Source organism: Lepisma saccharinum, chromosome 17 (genome assembly GCF_977018435.1).
Source record: "Lepisma saccharinum chromosome 17, izLepSacc3.1, whole genome shotgun sequence".
Lineage (NCBI taxonomy): Eukaryota > Metazoa > Arthropoda > Insecta > Zygentoma > Lepismatidae > Lepisma > Lepisma saccharinum.
Window position 1 is genome coordinate 27,893,278 of NC_139245.1, and position 22,143 is coordinate 27,915,420.

At 39.2% G+C, this 22,143-nt stretch overlaps 1 protein-coding gene across 3 annotated transcripts in view; it reads left to right on the plus strand.

Moving 5' to 3' along the window:
- LOC146001644 (uncharacterized) overlaps positions 1-22,143 on the plus strand; it is a 197,027-nt gene that overhangs the window by 11,911 nt on the left and 162,973 nt on the right. Inside the window, exon 1 of one of the 3 annotated variants that reach the window (XM_083139231.1) lies at positions 12,012-12,311. The exons of the other annotated variants lie outside the window; for them this stretch is intronic. The gene's annotated coding sequence lies outside the window, so the exon portion shown is untranslated. Of the gene's footprint in view, positions 1-12,011; positions 12,312-22,143 lie in introns of those variants that run through there. 3 annotated transcript variants of the gene reach the window in all.

Consider the following 22,143-nt stretch of genomic DNA (forward strand, 5'->3'; position numbering starts at 1 on the left):
TCCGATAAAGAAGTTAACCATACCCCGCTTGGAATTGATCGCAGCTCTTATTGGAGTGAGATTAGCAGCTTCAGTAACCGAATCATTGTACATTGGGGACATACCAATTAATTTTTGGACAGATTCGACTACAGTTCTTGCATGGATTAGACGCAATGATCCATGGAACACCTTTGTAGGAAATCGTGTGCGTGAAATAAGAACGACGAGTAAGAGAGAATCTTGGAATTATGTACCGGGTATTATGAACTGTGCTGATCTTCCTTCGAGAGGGTGTTCACCCAAACGGTTAATGGAATGAAAATGGTGGGAAGGTCCATTGTGGTTAAAAGAAGCTAAGAGCAAATGGCCTGAACAAAGGTATACATGTCAAGAATAAATTATTGCCCAAGAGAAGAAGAAGACAATTGTATCTAGTTTAGCCAATATTGAAGAAAGGGATGACTGGTACTATCACAGATTTTCCAGATATGAACAGATTGTTCGACTGATAGGGTGGATCAGAAGATTCATTTTCAATTGTCGTCATCCAAAGAGCCATAGGACAACAGAATTGTCAATAGAAGAAGTAGATGCTGCTGAAAAGGTAGTTAGTTATTCGACTTATACAAAGAGATTCTTGTGTCGGTTTGGAAGACAAGAAGCTGAAATCTTTGTGTCCATTTGAAGACAAGGAACAAATCATAAGACTGAAAACTAAAATCCTAAAGCTTACAGATAAAGAAACATTTCGGTGTCCGGCTGTCTTGCCAAGCTCACATCCAATTGTGAAGAGGCTTATTTATTATCAACATATTGAAGCTTGTCATGCAGGTGTACAAGGTCTGATAAGTATTCTTAGAGAACAGTTTTGGATATTGAAAGGCAGAAAAACTATTCGTTCTGTGGTGAAGGGTTGTGAGATTTGTCGGAGACATAATGTTAAAAGACTAGAAGTAATGCCGGTGTCTTTACCTGAACATCGAGTCAGAGATGCAGCAGTGTTTGAAATAACAGGAGTGGATCTAGCTGGACCTGTTATACTTCAAAGTGGAGAAAAGGCTTGGATTTGCATATTTACTTGTGCTGTTTGTAGAGCTGTACATTTAGAGTTAACTTCTGGCTTATCATCTGGAGATTTTATTCAGTCATTTCGAAGATTCATTGCTCGACGAGGTAGACCACTAGTTGTTTACAGTGACAATGGGACGAACTTTGTAGGCACTGAAAATTTGTTGAGCAATCTAGAATGGGAAGATGTAGTTGCTTTTGTAACAATCAAGCGCATTGAGTGGAGTTTCAATCCACCCACAGCTGCCTGGTGGGGTGAATGGTGGGAGCGTTTGATCAGACTCATGAAGCAACTATTGAGAAAAAATTTAGGGAAAGCTTCACTGACCTATGAGGAATGTATTACGGTGCTATGTGATTGTAAAGCTGTCATGAATGCTCGACCACTAACCTACATATCAGAAGATAATTCAGACCTTGAGTCCTTGACGCCCTCGATGTTTCTACAACAGGTCAGAGAAGTAGGCGTGCCTGACCTCGATGAGATACAGAAGGTAAATCTACATAAACGGTGGAAGTATTGTCAAAAAATTCATGAGACACTAAGAAGTAGATTTCGCAGTGAATACTTGGGTCAGTTAGTGCAACATTGGAATGCAAAAAGGCCTTGTAGAGAAGTGAAGGTTGGCGAAGTGGTTCTTGTAGGTAATGACAATTCTAAACGTCTGGACTGGCCTTTATCACGCATTGTGGAGCTGATACCTGGACGTGATGGTGAAGTACGTCTCGTAAGGCTGAGGACTGCAACGGGAGTTATGATGAGACCACTACAGCGTGTTTTCCCCCTGGAAATTCAGTCAAGTGAGTTGCCCGAAGTGAAGAACACTGAGGAAAAGACAGTACCTAAAAAGGAAAGTGCTCCGAGAGTCACCACCACTCGACTGGAAAGAAGAGTGAAGCCTCCACAGAAGCTGAGTTTGTTAGTACAAAACTCATGAACACTATTGATTGTGTAGAGTCACTAATTGTCTTTGCGTGACTCTAGGTGGGAGAATGTTAGAAACAGAAAAGCAGTAATCTGTGTATTTGCTTGATATGAGTATTCTGTGTATGTTTTTGATGTGAATATTCTGTGTATTTTTTTTGCGGGATTCTTATTCTGTGACCATCAAGAGAAATATCATGTACTGGATGACTGTGTCTGAGATTAAACCTTAATTTACTTATATTGGTCTTTCGTTTTTTAACAGAATTATTGCAAGATGAAATGTACGTATATTGTAAATAAAGTTGAAATTTTTGCTAACTGGTGACTTTATTTCTTCAACCTAATCTTTGGGGTGAAAAACATTAAGCTCTGAATTTGAAATAGAGTGGTTAAAAATTATCTATACTTATAACTTCAACTAAATTTGCTCTGCCTTCTTAAGAATGTACATTTTCGTTTCTAATTAATTTATTAAAGTACTGAAATAGGTTCTAAAGGCACCAAAAATCACTCATATTGTAATGATTGTGGATTGAACTGAGTGTGCAGAACCAACAGCAAAGGAAAGGTAAGGTTGAATTATTGCCTAATGTGTATGCATTTAGTGGCAAGGTAGTATTTGTCAGAGATTATCCCCTTACCATGTATGTAAATACTTGCATCCAATGTATACATAAAATTTATCTACGGATATACAAGTACACAGTATTTTGTTGTGTTAAGTATGTCATTTATTTATCCTAGCAATGTATGATTGTATGTGTGAGCATGAGTGTTGCTACCCAAACAGTACAGAAAAAAAGTTGTTATTTTGTAATTAACGGGTGTGACTTCTGAAGAGCAATCCCCTTCATCGTACAGTCAAGGACACTTCTGGGATGTAACAGCACCATTGACTTTCAATTAAATCATTACAACCCAGCAGTGTATGTGACTGTACATATATCCAGTCCCAATTAGCTTCTAAGCATCAAGTGGAAGTCCCAAAAAAGACTTATTGGACAAAATGTATGTACATTAAAAGTTGCGATTTTTTGTATGATTTAGAAATCGATACATAATATTCCTTGCAAGCTTCATGTAATTTATGGATGACTTGTTCTTCTACATGAATACCTTGGTGAGAGTGCCGCATCTAGTTTCCTCTAAGATTTTTAAGCTTAAAATTTAATGCTGAATTGAATGATATTCTTTTTATAAAGAAGACAATTAATCACATTAAAATCTGAACGCATTAAATGAAGAAACACTGTTTTCCCTGTGATGTCGTATATTACACAATGCAAGAGTTAACATTGCATTTCTCTACTTTGATACATTTGCTATCTGGGAAGAAATTACAATGAAGTTATGATTGCTCTATCTCATTCTGCATTCATATTGTATAAGATAGAAAAGATCTGGCTGATTCTTCAAGGTTAAAGGTAAGCATTATTATACTGTCGAAGATCATTTACCTCTTCCTCACGAACCCCTAAAACTCACCCTATGGGAGGAAAAACACACTCTATACTAGGGTGAGAAAACACCCTATAGGAGGAAAAACACACTCTATACTAGGGTGAGAAAACTCCCTATAGGAGGAAAAACACACTCTATACTAGGGTGAGAAAAACTCACCCTATGGGAGGAAAAACACACTCTATATTAGGGTGGGAAAAACTCACCCTATGGGAGGAAAAACACACACTATACTAGGGTGAGAAAACTCACCCTATGCAAGGAAAAACACACTTTATACTAGGGTGAGAAAACTCACCCCATGGGAGGAAAAACACACTCTATACTAGGGTAAGAAAACTCACCCTATGGGAGGAAAAACATAATCTATACTAGGGTGAGAAAAACTCACCCCAATATGGGGTGTGGAAACTCACCTTAAGGTCCAGTCTCGATTGCCTTTCTTTGCATAAAGTGAACTTAAAGCAACAAATCAAAATTGCTCGTAACAGTAATCGAATTAAAACTGAAGGAAAGGGTCATTGCACAATTTACAATAAATAAAGCGTGCCCAAAATAAATAATTATATACCAAGAGATGGTCAAAACAGTGTCCATCAGGGATTAAAGTGAGCCGGAACTCCGTTCGTGCAAAGCAGTTCACTACCGGACCTCAGTTCCTGCTGCGACATTGGGCATCTATTTTATATATTTAATATACTATACAAAAGTCTATCCTTTCTACATTATCTTCTAAACAATAAATAGAGAAAGAGTGAAACTTCTTGTACTAAATTTTCTCCTGTTGGTGGGCAGTCTGGAAATGTAGAAAAAGTCATATATTTTAGTAAGTGCTATTCCTTTAAGCTACAAATAAGAACATAATTACCTGAATTGAGAAAAGTGATAGATCTTTTGTTTACATATTTACTTTGGATGCAAATAGTAATAATAATAATGCATGATGAAATGGTACCTTTAATTATAACGCTTTCTATACACAGAAAAAACTGATGTGTTTGGATTAACAAAACAGGCTTGGTTACCCTGTTTGGTTATCATAAATATAAAGTTCGGTCATTTCGACCACTTCTTTCGGTACGGCCACTAAACGAATGTATTTATGGTGAACGATCATTTTTATTTGTTTTTCACTCATTTAAACAAATGTTTACTTACCGGAAAGATTTTTTTTTGGTTATTCTAAACCAAATTTTTACTCTGTGTAAAGTTTTCTTGTCCCTTTTCTTTTCATTCTCCTCGCCTTGTGTTTATTTTACGTGGCTTTCTCTGTCTCTTTAGGCTAATCTCGACGATGCGTATTGATGATAACCAGATGATATTGATAAAAGGCGGGGACGTCGGAACTTATTTTGGAGTGGGGGGGCAGGTTTTACAATCTCTTCCCCCACACTCATATATATATATAATATATATATATATAATTATTTAATAGGCCTCTATTACGGATTATTTTATTATTTATAATTCCATTAAACGGTGCTTAATACAAGAAAACTGAAATATTATGTCTTACGATAATTACAGCAAATTTCCATCCCTGCCTGGTACTCGATCTTCGCATGCAGTTAGGCATGATGGTATTGAGGCATTTATTTTATGATTACTAACATAACTGAAAACGCACTACTAAAAGGGTATAAAGTACACGTGCAAAAGTATTGAGAAAATCCAAGTTTCTAAAGCTTTCTGATCGATGTGTTAAAAGGAAAGGTGCCTGTGGCCGTGCCCTCATTTACCACTTCATCATTTTATAAATCGTAGAATAATTTTAACAAAAACGTCGCATACTAAATAATAATTCCGCGAATGAAAGAGTTAGAAAGAAATAGTAGATTTAGTTTATTTTACTTCACTTCTCTGCCATTTTTGGCTACTCGCGAAGGCAGTCGACAAGATTGAGGAAATATGCTATCTTTTATTTTGTAGGCGCCATATTTATAAATTTTAACATATAAAACATTTCTGCTTCGAAAAAGGCGTAAAAAAATGGCGCAAGATGGCGGAAAAAAAACGATTCTTTCACTTTTTACTGCTATTTGCAAATCACAGACTGCTATTCAGAGATTGAGATTAAAAAACGAAACTCTCAGTAATTTTAGAGCATTTGCTAGGCTAAAGTGTTCCAACGAAGACTTTCAAATGTAGTACATGGTTGGAAGGCCGAGGTATCAAATATGAGTCAAGTCGCCACGCCACGCCTACAGCTTTAAAATTAGGTATTTTGATCTGTAATTATCATAGCAGCTAAGTACCTGGTATTGCATTTGAATGAAATAAGTCTGAACTTTACAAGACTGAAGGCGTCAGGGGAGATCGTCCCCCTCTCACCCCCTAGAGGTCTAAATTATCGATCATGCCTCGACCTTGCCGCCTAAAGCTAAACAATTGAGGACTAAAGTGCTAAACGTTTCAAGTGCCAAAAGCGAAAGTGTTGGGAAATCGTATCGTTCAGCACATCAGCCCGTACAAAGTTCACACTAGTGCCTTTTTACACGCCCTTTGAACTACTTAGAGGGCTACCAGCCACTTTTCACATTTACCACATTATCAAGCATGGCACATTTCACAGTTTAACGTGGAAAACGGTGTTTGAATTCTTGTGGCACTTACCAATTTTAGTCTTCAATTACTACTCCCAAATTAAAAATAAATAATCTGCTAACATAATAATAAATGGTGTTACCTCTCTCTCTGAGGTCTAAAACTAAGTCATCAGTCCTGAACATGACGTTTAAAACAAACAGTAAACTTTTAATAAAAACGTCCTAGGAATAAAAGAGCCTCCCTTCCCACGAGAGGAGGTGGTTCATACACTCCAAAATTTGCAGCTTTAAACCCCGAAAGTGCAGATGCTATATCGAGACGATACTTGTCTGTCTCTAGGCTCGTATTTTTCTGCCCTTTCACACACAAAATATAGATTAGTAAAAAAAACGTAAGGAGAGAAGTAAAACTTACCAGTCATTTGATTCTCAGGCGACTAAGTGCAGTACAGTGATCTTCCGACGCGACCTTGCAGTCGGTGTACTTTCTGCAAATTATTTACACGTACATGTGCACAGTTATATCGCGCTTGGTGCGGAAAGAAATCCAAACTCATCACTACTATTTCCAGAGTAAATGCCGAAACACGCCTTCTGCAGTTGTTCTACTCTGAACAATAACTGTGTGGTCTGACAAAGTCTAAATTTGGAAAGGAAAGGGGAGATTAGCCTTGATTTGAATTTCCAAGAACTTGGAAGGTGCACATTTTCTATGACCTTTTTAACAGCAATGAGTCCTTAATGAGAGCTCATGTTCGGAAAGTGCACCGGAAGATTTAAAGTTAAGCTGTCCTCTGTCCCTCTAACCCAAAGCATTGTTATATGCGAGTTTCAAAGCAAAACTGGAAACAGAAGCAGGGAATTGCAGAGACCTGACTGCGAGGTCACGTGCTTCTTGCTGTTAATGGAAACTTGAGTGCACGTTCACAAATCTAGTGCAAAAATATTTTTCCAAATATTCTTCAAAACCAAGATAAGTTGAAATAGATGTAGTCTCATTTTTAGGGAGTGACTGGGGGTGTGGGTGTGGTGGGAAGGGGAGCAAAAATACAATCTTGCCCCTCCTATGTGGTTTTTTTCACATCAGGCAATAACGAAAGCATTTGTAGGTAGAGCGACACAACCAGAGAAGGAATGTTTGTTTCTGCCATTTAGATTTAATAAAATTTTACTGTTTATTTTAAACGTCATGTTCAGGGCTGATAGGTTAGTTTTAGACCTCAGAGAGAGGTACCGTAACACCATTTATTCTTATGTTCACGCGCGAGTTTTTTTACCCGTGCATATAGAACCGTGCCATGAAGACACGTTTACGAAATGTGGGGGTAAGACCCACACATTCTCGATCTCGGACATTTTGGAGATGATTTGATCAGCACCACGCTCCAGCCGCCTTAACCCCCCAAGGTTGCTCCCAGGTGCTCATTCATTTGAGGCTGGGTGGACCCCGGAGCCGCTTTATGCTGGGGAAAAAGCCGGAAGAATTTCGACCTTAGATCACCCACACCGGGAATCGATCCTCGGCTCTCCATGTGACAATCAGACGCTCTACCGACTAGACATCCGCGTCCTCTCGCATTCGTCTCGAATTGTTTTCCACCTTGAACTTTTAAGCTAGAAGGCTCAAGCTTCATCTGCCTCCTGTTCGGAGTCCTTGCATCCATGCAATGTAGTTGTAGATGGAAAAGAATAGATTTAAAATTAAGCTGTTCTCTGTCCCCCCCCCCCTTCCTACCTTCCCCTCGGGGTACGCTGGGTTTATTGTTTCACACCGACCGCACCTGTAAATACAAAACCTGGTAGGTAGATACAAAGGAAAACTGGAAACCGAAGCTGCGAATTCCTAGGGGTATAATTCCATCTTACGCTTGATTTGCGGAGACGTGGCTGTGATTCTTATCTGCATGTGTCACATACTTCTTGCTGGTAGCTAAAACTTGAGTCCGCGTTCATTTAACATGTGCAAAAATATTTTTCCATTTTTTCGAAACGAAACATTAGTGTCTCATTTTTAGCACGCGACCGGGAAGGGGGGGGGGGGTGCAAAAAGATTATCTTGCCCCCTCGATGATAAGTGGGGGGCAAGTCGCCCCCCCCCCGGTTGCGACGTCCCTGATAAAAGGTTCACATAGGATTAGGAACGCACGTACTAAAGCCAGGACTCGAACATGAAACCTTGGAGCACGCTGTGGTGGTTTATCTGCACAAACATTGCAATTAATCAAGTACAAAGCAATAACGTTATCTTGAGCTTCCTGGGTGGAGTGCTGATGTTAGAATCACGGTTTGGATGAGGGGCGCCGACTTGTCAAAATTATTGGGGGGGGGGCTCTGATCACTGAAATAAATTAATGAATGACTCACTCTCTCCCTTTTTTAAGTTTTGGCCTCAGTGATCGGAATCTCATAAAAGCTAGGGATGTGCGCAATCCCGGAAAGGTCGGCCCGGGATCGGGAAAAAAATTTCCCGACCCGATCCCGACTTCGGAAAATGATTTCCCGACTTTTCGGGATCCCGAGCAGTCGGTAAATACCGAATGCTCATTTTAAAATGGCGTTAATTCTCGACGTTTTCTGCATTGTAAATTTCTGGAACTTATCGTAAATTGTTAGTTTTTAATCCAGAAATTACTTAAAGTGAAAATGACGTGTAGAATTCGAGATTTTTCAGAGCTTCGGGAAATTTCGAACATTTCCCGTCCCGAAAATTTCCCGACGAATTCCCGTCCCGACCAAGAAAATTCTATCCCGCACACCCCTAATAAAAGCCCATGAATTCCTCAAAAATATCAATTTTTTTATTCACAGTTCGAATGCAGAATATTAATTGTCCACGGATGGATATGTCACAAGTATCGTCAACAATAATAGCAAAATATTCCCGACTTTTAATATCTGCTACCACGGAGCGGAAAACAGATCTCCATAATATATCAATGATCTCGTTCTGAATGTCATGTGAGAGCCATTTGTAGCCCAAACGTCCCATCCACTACCCTAGTTCATGCACATCGTCTTTTGAAACTCTTTTAGTAAAAAAATTAACAATACTCATCATTAGATACTTAGTATAGCCTATAGTAATAAGTCATGTGTTTTGCTGTCTCTGGTCATAGTCCCCCCAAGGTTGATGGTTTAGCGGTCTTAGCCCCCCCCAAAGTTGATGGTCTATAACATTTCAAATGTGTATTTAAAATTAAGTTTATGTGGCACAATTCAAAGTAAACTTTACAAGAGAAGCAAAATAATACATTAGATCCTCTTAAGCAAAATTATTTTGGCGGCTCTGCCCCCACATCGTTAACATTGGGGGGCTCGAGCCCCCCTAAGCCCCATGGAGTCGGCGCCTATGGTTTGGATTCGAGTCCCGCTCTAGTACATCTGATGCTCATGAATATTCAGCCGCGTTTACACTGGGGATGCTAACACATGTTACCAACAAATGTTGGTAACATTTCGAAAAGCGCTTCTGAATTTGTTATCAACATCTCATGTTAGCAACATATTTCCCGTGTTGGCAACAGAAATTTTGTTATCCACAAGAAGTCGGTAAAGATCAAAGAATGTTAGCAACATTTGTTACCAACACATGTTAACAGAGCCTTTTCGATGTTAGCAACATTTCCCCCGCTTCCCTCCCGCCGCCATCACGCCAGTGACAGCCAGCCAGCGAATGCGAGGTGTGTCTTGTTTTGTAATTTATTTATCATTGAAAATATTTTGAGTGAGATGGACTGGTCAAAGGTTCAAGTGCTGAACTCAGTTGAATTGTTACGCGAGAAGCCTGTCCTTTGGGATCAAACTTATCACAATTTTAAAGACAGAAACCAACAGGTCACTACCGCTATAATTAGCTCTTACCCGCAGTGAAGGTCTCACCCAGAATCTTCTTGGTCTTCTCTGTTGCGCCACCGAGAGTACAACTTCCTCCACAGTCGGCATCTTGCAGCCAACTGAAGTCACGCAGCCAAAATGTTAACAAAAGTTATTAACAAAAATAAAGTCAAACTAGTGTTCTGGTTACCAACTTTTGTTGACAATATCTGTTGTTAACCGTGTTGGTAACAAAAAGTTGATAACATTTGTTGATAACATTCGGTGTAAATAGGGTTACCAGATCGCTGTAAGGTAATTGTAGAACATGCTGTCCCAAAATGTAGGACATTAAGTCAAAATGTAGGACACAAAACATACATATTTCTATAGAACACGATAGAAAGTAGTTGAAAAATGACAGTTTTCAGTTTTAAGAAATGAATTCTTAATGAATTTTTAAATGTAAAATTTCAAAACTTGCAATCATACTAATAAATGCACCTCTTACTGCATGATTTAAGTGATACTTCTCAGAGAAGACAATTTTTATGAATATCTCAGGTTTAGTATTAGAGTGGACAGTCAATTTGAAATTATAGGGACCAGTACCAAACGAACATTTTACAGACTTTATGAAAAAATAATTTCTCTCGTGAGTTTGTTGTGCTGATGGTAATGAAAGTACTCTCTCAACATTTGATTTATGACCTGTAATGGCAAACAAATATTCAGCAATTACCGTAATTTAAAATGGTTCGTCAAGTTTCATTTTGGGTAGTTTTTAGTTCAATAACAGGGTATCTACCAAAATAACACATCCAGAATTCTTGAATTTTTCTGCACTCTTCTAGACCTTTTTCAGTTTTCTTAACGTTTATTTATTCGACCCCTACTTAGGTAAAGCTGGAAATTAGTAATAAAGAAAATAAATATTTATTTAATGAAAACCTTTAACAGAGGGAAAGTTAAGATAAAAACGGAAGCTGAATTTAAGAAAAGAATTACATCTGCTTTCTCGTATTAATGCATCCTGAACTGTGTTTGGCAGAGAAGCGAGGCTTTGGCGTCTGGACTCGCAGCCAGTATAATCTTATGTGGGGCTTGTGTCAGTTGTCCCTATATGTTTGTGACTGTCCCTTCATCCATCTTATGTTACCACCATTCATCTTCATCTTCGCGATTAGCCAAATGGACAGAAGAAAGTGAAGTAAAATAAACTAAATCAACCAATCAGTCATTATGATAGGAAAAATTCTTGACGACATGAATAATTTATTGCCTTTTTATTGACTTCTTGATCTACTTCTTGATTTCTTCAATATTTCTTGACTACCATGACTTTCTTGACTGACAGACACCCTGAATATCTTTCTTCTCTATACCTCTGTTTTACAATCAAATTATATTGAATATTGAATAACAATGGGCAACACCTTGTTCCATCAGTATAAACCCTAAGGCAAGAAATTCTGCTCAGGCATTGAACAGTGACGTTATCAGCAAGTAGTCCCAAAACTTTGTTCATTAAGTGCTTCCGTTTTCCAGTTTGTTTAATAGCAAGACAAACTTTTTTTCTTTTTGTGCAATGACTGAATCAAAATAAATTTCACCATTGAGTTTGGAAGCGCAGTCCATAGACTTGTAACTTGCATGATTTTTTCTGTTACCTATTTTTATAATTAATATTATGCAAGGCTCAAAATGTAGGACATTTATGATATTTTTCAAATTCCTCCCGGACGCCGGACATAAGGGTAAAATGTAGGACATGTCCGGGAAAATCCGGACGTCTGGTAACCCTAACGCCGCATTCATCATCGTGATTAGTGGGCCTCTCCGATGTCATAGTGGTCGTCTTGTAATCAAGGGGTCCCGGTCCGATACCCGGTGGAGGCACATGGAACAGTGGTGCGGATCCCACTTTAAACTGTAAATCCAATCCCGATTAGCCTATCTGTGCATAAAGTTGACTTAATAAATAAATACAAATATCGTAGCCCACGGTGTTACATACAACACAAATAGGTGATGTTGAATGCATCACATTTGAACATGTGGCCAATACGTAACGGAAAACGAGCGAACGAGACAGTGAAATGGAAATGACCATTTCCAGAACTCATATCCTCCTTTTCTTCCCCGGAACTGGAAACCTTTCCCGTGTTCCTCGGCTGTTTACGGAGACGCGCTCGGCCATTTCGATTGGATCTGCGTTGCCATGGCGACCGGATCTATCGCAGCGAAGCGCAGAAGCGACCAACGTCAGTGCATGCACGGAGGACCAGCCAAGGTCCCTGGCCATTGAGGCCCCCCAATGCAGTGTGGATTTATTTCAACGTGTGCTGCACGACTGGCTATATAACAGTGAGTAACTGACCGCACAGGCCAGTTGTGACACTACCCTCACGATCCACGTGTGCTGAAGAAAAAATCCATAAGGAATGGACGTCAAACACAACGACGGGGTTGTTCCACTGACCGGACTATAAGGAGTGCCAACTGTCTCATCAGTAAGTACCTGTTATTTCTCGAATCGTTATTTACTCTCATAAATCCCTCCCTTAAATTTCTGCCTTTTACGCCCACTGAGCAGCTATAAGGAAAGGGAATTTCACTGCTCCCAATAACTTTCAATGGCATAGTAAACATTTTGCGTTAGTTGCATATCCAAATAACATTGCAAAGTTTGAAACCATTTTCAGAATGTTATATAAGGCTCCTCCGTGTCGACTGGCGAGCTTGAAACGGAAGGTTCCACATTCGAGCCCTCATCTGGGCGTCGCTTTGTGAGTGTCTCTTCATCAATTTCATCATCATTATACATCCTCATAGTCACGATTAGTCAAAAGTGGCACAATAAGCGACGAAGTGTAAAAGGAAATACAAAAGAGGAAGTGATTCGTCTATTATTTTCTTCTAAATCTTAGATGTAATCTTTAATGTTAACAGAAAAAAATCAGAATTTAAAAAAAGATAAATTCTCAAATTCGCACCGAGACACACTTACTCACTCTCACTCTCTCTCTGACACACACACACACTCTTTCTGTGTGTGTGTTTGTTTATATATATATATATATATATATATATATATATATATATATATATATATATATATATATATATATATCTGTGTGTGTGTGTGTGTGTTTTATTTTGATTTGATTTGATTTGTTTTACTTTGCTTTTCTGCCACTTTTGGCTAATCGCAAAGATGAGGATGAGTTTGATGATATGATGAAATTGATAAATGGACACTCACAAACACCCATGCCCAGGCAGGGATTCGAACCCGGGACCCTTGGCGTCGTAGCGCGATGTCCCAACCACTCTGCAACGGAGGTCGGCGTATGAATGTATATGTGTGGGGGTGGGGAGGTTGTGTTGGTGTTAAATTTGTCAGTGTTCCTTTCTTTTTAATAATCATGTGATTCGTTGTTGCATTTATACACGCCTAAATTATTAAGGAAACTATAGTCTAAAAACCTTCATTCGCAATATACATTCAATAACGAATTGATATGATTCTTTTGACATATTTTAATAGATATAATAAAGTAATTTTAAATTGAAAATGACTGTAGCATGAAATTTAATGTAATCAAAGGTAAATTAAAAATTTCTTTAAATTAATTTTATCATGTATTACACTAATTACGACTGGACCTACAGTTTAGGCTGGAATCTTAATCAGTGCACTCACTGGAAACTGAGCCTGGTAATATATGATTACGAGGCGCCAGCCATAACCACTTCGCTATTGGGGATGTCCAAAAAAAGAATATTGTTGCAGACAGCTGAATTATTGAACGTAGGCCAAGCCAAAATTTACAGTCAAATTGCTGATTTAATAATAATAAATTACAAATACGGGTAGCGTTGGACGTCACTCGTTCTTTTTACACATGTAAAACCTTGCAGTAAACTGTTAGGGACCAGCTGTTATTCGCATAACGATTGATTTATAACGACACGTGTCTGGAGCACGAACCTGCTCACACATTCCCTCCCGCCCTTATTCGTGCGTGGATTTAACCTCATCGTAGCAGTCGAACAGTTCAGAAGGGGGTGGATAGAGTGCGCTAGTGTGGCAGTTCGATCGAACCACAACGTGGCGCGCAAGACTGAGACACAGTACGGCACTAATTCACATGCAAGAAAGCCAGCGATCACGAGGTGCAATATTCCCTGTAGTATTTGGCGGTTCGTGTGTTAGCTTCTGAAACGTTATATACCTTTTCAGAAGGCACTTAAGTAACATCTTCGTTTTCACGTAGTACACACTGAAAAATCCTGTAAAAGACTTGACGCCTGAACCCATAGCCAGTACAATCCTCTGCGTGGCTCGAGTGCTATCATTATCCATATGAGTTTGTGAGTGTCCCTTTGTCTTTATCATCATGCATCCTTATCTTCGGTATAGGTCAGAGGTGGGCTGACCCTGTGGCGGAGTGGTTAGCACAGCGCACGCTATGACGCCACGCATCCTGGGTTCGAATCCCGGCATCTTTGTGAGTGTCCCTTCATCAATTTTATCATGGCATCCTCATCAACGTGATTAGCGAAACTGGCAGGAAAGTGACGCTAAATAACAAAAATCATGGTCAGAAGTTGTACAAAAGCGAAATAAAACAAAACAAATAATGTCAAATTAAATCAATTCTATAGGGCAAAAACTGGCCATCGACTAATGTCAACTGTCAATATGTCGTAAATAACGTAAACCGTTAGAGAAAATTGATGATGTTAAACCGTCATTTCAACTTTTTACAGTGTGTTTTTTACATAAATTACAGGGAAAGTCAAAATTATACTTCCGATTTCAATATTTTTTTATTTATATATTTTATGCAACAGCGAAAAATTCAATTAATACTTACTGAAAGGGAAACTAAATAAGTTTCTTTTAACAATATTCCAAAATTGCAGCATTCGTGAAATAGTAGCAAAATTACAAAGTCTCTATAATGTGCAGAAGCAGGTCTTTGTGTGTATTGCTACCATCATAAAAACTACTGACTCAGACATGTTGTAAGGGTAATTTGATTCCCTGATTGTGCCGCATGGAGCACACATTCAACATATGTCTTTGCATTTTGTAACTTTTCTACCAATGCTGTAATATCTTTCTAATTTTGTTGAAATAAACTTTCTGAGTGTTCCTTTTCATAAGTACTTTTGCTAGATAAAATTTACTCGTAAATTTTTAAAATATTGAAATCAGGCACACCATTTTGACTTGTCCTGTACAAATAACCGCGTAGCTATGACACTTCTTTCATCTAACTTGACGCTGATACCACGAGATTGTTCATAACGGAAAGGGAAATTGAAGTACATTATTCTCCTAATGTTGCTTCCACATGATGTTTGTTTCCAATTAATGTCCTAGCACTAATTCCTTCCTTAGTGTGATAGGCATAATCAATAATCTTTTATGTTTAAGCAGTTTAAAGGCGTTGTTAAAAAAACACAACGCTGTGAGTCAGAAATGCAATCTCACTCGATAATATTCAGTTTGCTGATCCATGAAAATGTATGCCAGAGCAGCTACGTAACCGTTATTCAAGAAATTGCTATTTGAATGAGAGAATTGATAGATTTGGCAATGTACAGCCAACATCAACTGTAACAGTAGACAAATTGCTCATCATTCTGAGTTTAGAACATTGAAAGCCATCCATAAAGAATATCTGGGGTGGATGTATGACGCTGTTCGATTGATTGATTTGATTTGTTTTTCTTCGCTTTTATGTCACTTTTGGCTAATCGCGTTCGCTTTTCTGCTACTTTCGGCTAATCGCGAAGATGACGATTAATTATGGTGTGATTAAATTGATGAACGGACACTCACAAAGAACACCCATGCCAAGGCCGCCGGGATTCGAACCCGGGCGCTCTTGTGTTGTAGTGCTCTGTGCTAACCACTCCGCCACAGAGGTCGGCACGCTGGTGCCTGCTTGAAGAGGGGAGAAATTGAACTCTGTGACGTCACTATATCAGTCTCTGCTGAAGTGATGCTGTCTGCATACGATTGTGTTTAGTGTGTTATCGTCAGAAAAAAATAAACATCGGTGGCAATAGTAAATCTGTGCGACGTGGTTGCATACAAGACTGTTAGGAAAACTGTTTCACAGTGGCTCACGGTGTCAAAGCGAGGCCTCATCAAGTACAAGAAAGATTATTTAGTTTGATATCCCTCCCCTACATGCTATGAAAAAGTACTTGTATGTCGGTGTTGTTCGGCAGCATCCCGTACAAAAGAAGTCGCAAAAGTCTCCTTATGGCATTATCCCTAGCGAATAAATTTCTGGCCTCACCACACAATATTATGACCAGTGGAGAGTTTCGAAGAACGGATATATTAAGAATCAAAGTTTTGAATAACCACATTTTCATGCGACAGCGTCTTTCACCGTCGTAGGAATGTGCGTTTGAGGAACTTCGGCAAGGAAGACAATTTCCTTGTGACCTATTGGGGGATGCGAATTTCATGCAAAACTGATATTGATCCCTGGTTTTGGAAGACCTCCTCCGCCCTCCCCGTTTGCCTCTCTCCTCCGGGACAACTTGCTAAAACCCATTTCCTGCAGGTGTCAAAGCCTCTCGCGCAGAGCGTGTTTGGCAAAGTTTGTTTGAAGTGAAATTTCCTGCCGTTTCAGATTCCTTTGCCGTTAAAATGAGCCGTCCCCCGATTGGAGCTCTGGTTAACATTCATTGACTGACGCTAATCTAACTAGTTCCTCCTCATAAAGTTGAACACTATCGTTTGATAACCAAAAGTGCCTGTGGTGGCTCCAAAAATGTGTTAAGGTGTCAGGGAAGAAATAGAGAGAGGAAACAAGGAATGAAACGGAGAGAGAGAAAGAAACGAAAATAAGAAAAGCAAGAGAAAAGGAAACAGAGAAACAAAGAAAAATGGGGACAGAGAGAGAGAACTTGAACAATGAGTGAGACAAAGAGGAAGAAGAGAGAGAAGAAAGCGAAGAAAGAGAAACAAAGAAGAGAAATGGAAAAGTAAGGGAAGAAACAAAGAACAAAAAGAGAGTAAATGAGAGAAGTAGAAGGAAGAATGATAAGCAAGATAGACAAAAAGAGAAATACACATAGAAGCAGCGGAAGAGAAACAAATAGAGAAACAGGGCATGAAAGACAGACAGAGAAAGAGGAGAAAGACAGATAAGCAAGGGAAGAAGGTGGGAGAGACAAAGGCAGAAAAATGAGAAAGAATAATGAAAGAAAGAGACAAATAAACAAAGGAAGAAATGAAGTAAAACAGAGAAGTGAAGGAAGAAAAAGAGTAAAAGAGAGAAGTAAAGGAAGAAAAGAGTAAAACAGAGAAGTAAAAGGAATAAATAGAAGCAAGAGAGGGAGAGAGACAAGAAAAGACGCACACAGAAGCAGCAGAAGAGAGAGACAAAGAGAGAAACAGAGCATGAAAAAGAGAGAGAGAGACGAAGAGAGGATAGACTATAAAAACAAGGGAACAAAGTGAGAGACAAATACAGAAATGAAGAGAAAGAGAGGCAAGGAGAAAGTGACAGAGAAACAAGGAAAAAGAGAGAGAAAGGGGTTAGTAAATGAAAGAAGAGGCAGAGAAAGAGAGAAGGTTGGAACGAGGGTATCAAGAGAACCAGCAGAAGAGAGACAAAGAACTATGAAGACAGAGAAGCAAGGCATGAAGGAGAGTAAGAGTGAGTGAGAGACAAAGAGATGAAAGATAGAAATATGGAGAGAGAAGGGAAGGAAGAAAGGAACAAAGAGGAGAGAAGCAATGGAGAAAAAGATAGAAAAAGGGAAGAAATGCAATTTTAGTACATCACACAAAACACCAGCTAATGCATTTCTCTGTATATTTTGATATACGAGGGGTATCGTAAAGTTTTGACAATCACCCTGTTCTAAACGAGCTAGAATTGGTGTTTTATATTGAGGGATTTAGGACTTCTCTACATAGTAACCATCCATAGCCACACATTTCTCCCATCGTTTCTTGACCTTCCGAAGGCCCTCGTTGTAGAACTCCCTGGATTGCGACGAAAACCATTGCTCAACTTCCATAGTGACGTCATCTGTGGTGCCAAATCGCTGACCCCGCAGCGGTTTTTTCATTTCAGGGAATAAGAAAAAGTCACTTGGTGCGAGATCGGGAGAATAGGGTGGATGCAGCAAGATTTCATAGCCACATTGCCTTGCCTTCTCGATCGCAACTTGCGAAGAGTGAGCGGGTGCATTATCGGCCAGGAGACGAACGCCTTTCGTGAGCATGCCGCGCCGTTTTTCTTTCAGAGTACCTCGCAACTTGTCCAGAAGTGTGCAGTATTAGTTGCCAGTGATGGTCTGACCCTTCGCAAGGTAGTCTGTGAATACGACCCCGCGACAATCCCAGAAAACTGAGAGCAGAACCTTCCCTGCCGACTTCTGCACCTTTGCCTTCTTGGGGGGGGGGGAGTGCTTCCACTCCTTGCTCATGGCTTTGGTTTCTGGATCGTACTGGTAGACCCAACATTCGTCCATGGTTACCAGACGACCAAAGAAATCATCTTCATCCTGCTCCAAAAGAGTCAACATCCGCCTCGAAAGTTTGCACCATGTGTGTTTTTGAAAAGGATTCAGCAAGCGTGGAACCCAGCGTACAGACACCTTTGTCATGTGCAATTCTTCGTGAATTATTTTTGACACACTACCATAACTAAGCCCCGTTTCGTTCATTATTGTTTGGATGGTTGCACGTCGATCTTCCAGGATAAGACACTCCACTTTCTTCACATTGACAGCGTCGTCTGTGCATGACGGTCTCCTACTTCTTGGCTCGTCTGTCAGTGACATGTGTCCAGTTTGGAAATTCCTTTAACACCTCGCAATAGTCTCATATGTTGGGCAGTCATCACGATAGACAGCTTTCATTTCATCATGGATCTGCCGGACATTATTCCCCTTCAAATGCAGGATCTTTATCACACTTCGCGCTTCAATTTTATCCATCTCACACTTTCCTCTTAACTCATGCGATTTCTGAAAGAACAAAAAAAAACAATCACTTTGTTTTTGCACAATTAGCTACATAGGATTTCATAAGTTTACTGACAAAAATTCACGCTTATAGCTAAAAAACTTCATGGTGATTGTCAAAACTTTACGATACCCCCTCGTACGAAAAAGTACACCAATAGCAGCTTCATATACTTTAATGTGCTCATGGGGTCAACATATTTGTGTCGAGTGACACATTTTTGGTTCCGTCCCAAGTAGGCTATCTGAAGATGAAAGTGGTCTTTAAAAAATATCCGTGATGATGTCATTAAATCTTTTATAGCTTGATCCCTTTTGGCATTTATTTTTATAGTTTTGACTTCCGTACTTCCTCTTTTGTAGGTACTGAGGACACTCTGTGACTGATCGTAAAGACGGGAAAAATGTTACGGGAGGATCCTGTCACTTTTATTACTAAAGAGCAGAAATAAAACACAACGCTTCTAAAAATGTTGCATTTATTGCGTTAATTTTAATCCGGAGGCCCCGAAGTAAAAAAACGTGTCATAAAAAAACAATGGTAATTGATGAACTCCAGTCACACACCAATCTATATTTTACCAGGGTCCTTATAAAGTCCCACCTACCTAAGTTTACCTACGGAGGAAATTGCGGTCAAACGCCCAATTAGACATACCGCTGGTCCTGTCTTTGGACAACGAGCGGCAAATTTTCAAACACTCCTCCCCGAAGCAGCCAGCTGGGAAACAGGTTTTTGTCAAAATAGCCGTTCTGCCCTGTGATTGGGGGACGGTTCGTACGGCGGCACTACTGTAAGAGCCAAGATCTGCCTCACGCCCGCCCTTTGGCTGATGAAAGATAAAGAAGAACGAAACCAGAAAGAAAAGGAGGATGAGGAGGGTAGACAGAAGGAAAGGATAGAGGAGGAGAAACAGCGTAAGAAAGAGATGGTTCGGATAGAGAAAGTTCGAGAAAAAGGAGATGATGGAGTTTAAACTAATAGTTGAGTCTATAGAAGAAAAGAGAAGGAAAGAGAAAGAGGAGGAAGAAGAAAAGAGAAGGAAAGAGAAAGAGGAGGAAGAAGAAATGAGAAGGAAAGAGAAAGAGGAGGAAGAAGAAATGAGAAGGAAAGAGAAAGAGGAGGAAGAAGAAATGAGAAGGAAAGAGAAAGAGGAGGAAGAAGAAAAGAGAAATAGGAGGAAGAAGAGAAGGAAAGAGAAAGAGGAGGAAGAAGAAAAGAGAAAGAGGAGGAAGAAGAAAAGAGAAAGAGGAGGAAGAAGAGAAGGAAAGAGCAAGAGGAGGAAGAAGAAAAGAGAAGGAAAGAGAAAGAGGAGGAAGAAGAGAGAAAAGAGAAAGAGGAGGAAGAAGAGAAGGAAAGAGAAAGAGGAGGAAGAAGAAAAGAGAGAAAAGAGAAAGAGGAGGAAGAAGGAAAGAGAAGGAAAGAGAAAGAGGAGGAAGAAGAAAAGAGAAGGAAAGTGAAAGAGGAGGAAGAAGTAAAGAGAAGGAAAGAAAAAGAGGAGGAAGAGAGAAAGAGAAAAGAAGACTTAGATATCTTCCGTGCATTGATTGAAAACCAGGCAGAAAGGAGGATATAGGAAGATACGAATCTGTAAATTATGGATCTTTTCCTGAAGTTCACTGACCCTACTTATAATTGTACCTGTCTGTCCCTGAATTTTTTGGCAAAGTGGCTTGGATAGTAGTATCGAAACGAGAATGAAACCACCATTTCTAAATCGAGACGAGAACAAGGGCGAGACTGGACTAACCTGAGACGAGACCGAAGATGAGACAGAGAACTATAAAATCGAGAGAGCCGCTCTCCGTGGCGGAGTGGTTAGCAAAGCGCACTACGACGCCACGGGTTTGAATCCCCACTTGGGCATGGGTTATATTTTTGAGTGTCCCTTATTGAATTTCATCATATCATCACTCATCCTCATCTGGCGATTATCCAAAAGTAGCAGAAAGCGAAGTAAAATAAACCATATCAATCAATCAATCAATACAAACTCGAGACTGAAAATTTGGCTTAAATTAAAATATCTTACAGGTGTGATAGCTAGATTAGACAATCCTCGGATCTATAGGCTCTATTTGTAAATGCCTGTTTCGGTCTCGTCTATATTTATAAACATTCGTTTCTGCCTCGTCTCTATAAATATATACTACAAACAACATATACAAGGTCTCACAAACATTTACACCATATACGATATTTTATGGTGTTCGAGAAACTCTAGCGTACGAAGATTTAAAAAAAAATAAAAAAAAAGACCTGCAATTGTAAAGGTGGACATTTCATAGCTACGTTCTAGGGAACGTAATTGCCATTTATAAACTTGCTTTTAAAACTTGCTCTAAGTGGTAATCGGGGGTCATTTAGGGGGGATTGCATTCATCACTTTGGTTTCTCCTAAGTTTTTTACTGCTTACATATGAAAATGTTGATTTTCTCAAAATTTCGGATGGGCTGTATCCCTGTCATCTCCCCCCTTGCGAACGCCAGTGCCGACAAACTGTCTCCCCTCACCCTTTTATAGGAAAACTGACTCAAGGCAAGGAGTTTGTTTACTTTCTTGTATATGATTAACGTCATTATTTCTTGCCTCTTTAGGCTAATTGCATGAGAATTAATGGTGATTAGTAGGGAGCGGAAGTTGATGACCTAAAAAATATAGGTATATGTATCTATAGAATGTCTTAAAAATGGGAGAAAATTACGTAAAAAATGCAAAAAATGACCATTAAATTTGTTAGTTTCAGGTTAAAAATTGGAAATTAAACAAAATGCAATCTTGCAAAAAAAAAAAAAGGCACCTAATGATACCACATGCACATTCAATTAACATATGCAACGAGGATTTCCAATGGAAACAACAGAATAATTTTAAAACAATTTAATGAAAAAGTCGTATACACTGAATGAATTGGTGTGAAATGCATTAATTTCCCGCATCTTTGCCTGGTGATGTACTGTGGTGTGTTTCTGTGGCACTGTAAAGACGAAGAAATTATCACGATCCATGTAAGACAATTTTTTTAGAAATTTTAACAAATTGTATAAAAAATAGGGAAACCAAAATCAGGGACGCATCCGGGAAAGGGTTCATGGTTTCCCCCAGGAAAAAGTACGTCGGAAAAGTAATTTTTAACATCAGAAATTGTTTGAAATATCTCGCATACAAGCACTTTCTAAATATTTAACGATTTTTTCTACTTACCTTAAAGAGACTTGCAGTACACCACCATTGTCTTTCGGAGGATCTCAAATAAAAATCTTAGTTTGTTGTCAACCGGACTCAAGAATATTACCAAAATGAAAGAACTGACAAAATATGATGAAAC